The sequence below is a fragment of the Belonocnema kinseyi genome, chromosome 9 (assembly GCF_010883055.1).
Source record: "Belonocnema kinseyi isolate 2016_QV_RU_SX_M_011 chromosome 9, B_treatae_v1, whole genome shotgun sequence".
NCBI classification, from domain to species: domain Eukaryota; kingdom Metazoa; phylum Arthropoda; class Insecta; order Hymenoptera; family Cynipidae; genus Belonocnema; species Belonocnema kinseyi.
This window is the reverse complement of record NC_046665.1, coordinates 65221924-65224558: the sequence shown is the minus strand read 5'-3', so window position 1 is coordinate 65224558 and position 2635 is coordinate 65221924.

Genomic DNA, 2635 nt, shown 5'->3' with positions numbered 1-2635 from the left:
ATCCTGTTATCGTCTAAATAACTCTCCCGTTATTTAAAATTTTAAATAACATTTTTTGGGATTGATTTTAAACAATTGAAAAGTTTTACTGCAGTGTCTCAGAAATATTAAAAATAAACAAATTTTCCTTGATAAGCAATTTCAAATTCAATACTACTCTTTAATTAACATTAGCATAACATACAAATATTCCCTTATAGTTTCCTATAAAATTTCCCTGGTGAGGATGCCTAAATGGCATCGAAACATGATGGACCCTGCAATTATTTTACACAAAATGACTTTCTTGAATATTTGTTTTGAAACAACGGGTTTTTAAAGAACATACTTCAATTTGGCTGTTTTAGTTTATTTTAATGTACTTTTAAATATTTAATAAACAGATACACTGTTGTTCTCTAGCGTTCGGTTCCTTTTACCGTTCAGGAAAGTTCGATTCTTGATCAACTTTAAAATTTTGTGCAGGATTTTAAGACAACGGTAAAAATCTAAATCTGAAGTAAAAATGGGATCAAAAAGATCAGAAATTGTGTTCCTGACAGGAAAAAGTGCTCGGGAGGCTACCGAGGGCAGGACGTGGAAAGACTAGGATGACTCTGTGGAGATTGCGGCGACATTGATTCCCTTTATGCTGCGGTTAGGCGGTGTCATTGCGCAACACAAAGAGCAAAGAGAGCAGTCAAAAAAAGTAAAGCGCGTATCGCGTTCCCATAAGTGGCAAAGCTCGGAGCCCTTACCAAGCGATGGCTTTCTTGTTTGCTGGCATTAGACTTGGCTGCAAGAGGCTCCAGGTATAGTAGAAATATTTGTCCCAAGGACCCCATATGGTGTTCTTGAATGCTTCCTGATTGCGCCATGGAACACCATTCATGTAATTTTCGCCCGATCAAAAAGAAGGAACGCAATAAAGGGGATTATGAATATAACTACTACTACTACTACTACTACTACTACTACTACTACTACTACTACTACTACTACTACTACTACTACTACTACTACTACTACTACTACTACTACTACTACTACTACTACTACTACTACTACTACTACTACTACTACCACTACTACTACTACTACTACTACTACTACTACTACTACTACTACTACTACTACTACTACTACTACTACTACTACTACTACTACTACTACTACTACTACTACTACTACTACTACTACTACTACTACTCCTAGAATTTGACTACTAATTCAGTAGCTGACTCCCTTTTTTCGGAAAAATAATCATTATGATACAGTCATTGATGACTGGATATCCAGTCTTACATTTTTGTATCTACAACAAAGGGGTTAATTACTTGGGTTTTTGGTGAACAGAAGATTGCAAGATTGCAAGAATGCATGGGATTGCAAAATATTCCATGGATCCATGGTCTCTCGCCTAGGGCGCTTAAAAACGGCGTGCGTCAGCAGTTCCAGGAATCACTAAACTGCGAGTCGCTAAACCGAGAGTCAGGTGTAAGTTGAATTACATACATGATTGAGTCCACGTCAACTGAATACGAGAATTTTCGTGTCGGAATAGCATTTAACTGCAATTTAGGATATATGATTGCTTGGTGACGAACAAAAATTCCACCAGATATTTGTAGAAAATTTGAAAAAATAGCGGAGATGAGACTTTTGAGTATTTGGAAAACTTTTTTTGAAAATGCCATCTTTTGGGTTTTAATTGACCAATTTAACTTTTCGACCTCTGAATTTACTAATTTTAAGATACATTAAGAAAAAAATGAACTTTTTTTTTATTTGTTGAAAAAAATAAAAAACTCGTTTCGCAAAAAATGTGATTTTTTATCGAAAGAAGTTATTGGTGTGTTCTACACGCCCCCGAATATTGGAGTGGGTTTGCCACTGGTTATCAAGAAAAAAATTAAAACGTCAGGTCTTCTATAGCACGGCTCAGTATAGGGCTCATAAAAGTGTCTGTGAACTAATTAATTTTTAAACCGTAATTATTTTTATCATATTTGAAATTTGTTGATAGGTAAAAATTAATAAAATTCCATAAACATCTTTTGTATCCCATTTGTTGAAAAAGGGTTTTAATACTTTTCTTTAAACTCATAAACAAATTGACAACAACCATTTTTGACTTTTGAAGAATACCATTCGATATGAAATATTGATTCATTAAAAATGATACAGTACGAATGAAGCAACTTAAAAATCATTAAAAATACATGAAAAAATATTTTTCAGTAGAATTGTAGAAGTTGAAACATTGATCGAATTTGTACAAAGGTGCAAGATTCATCCTACCCAAGTAGAAATCGCCCCATATGTCCCCATATCAATTAGGGCGGTGATCAGATTCTCGCTAGAACAACTGGAATAGTAAGTTCTAGTGAGGACCCTTGAAGGCACTGTTAAGATCTTCTATTCTTTGTGACTAGAAAATCTATGCAACGTCTAGTTAGGCCCCAATCTTATGTTTTAACCAGGTTTTAGTTGGGCCCTAATTAGAATAAAAGAACCAAGAAATTCTAGTCAGGAACTAATCAGGTCTTAGCCAGTATGGCCCGTTTTACTGAAATATTTCGAATCATCACCAAAACAAAAGAAAAATCATATTTCTTATAATACAGATAATGAAAAACACAGTTAAAAAAAAATT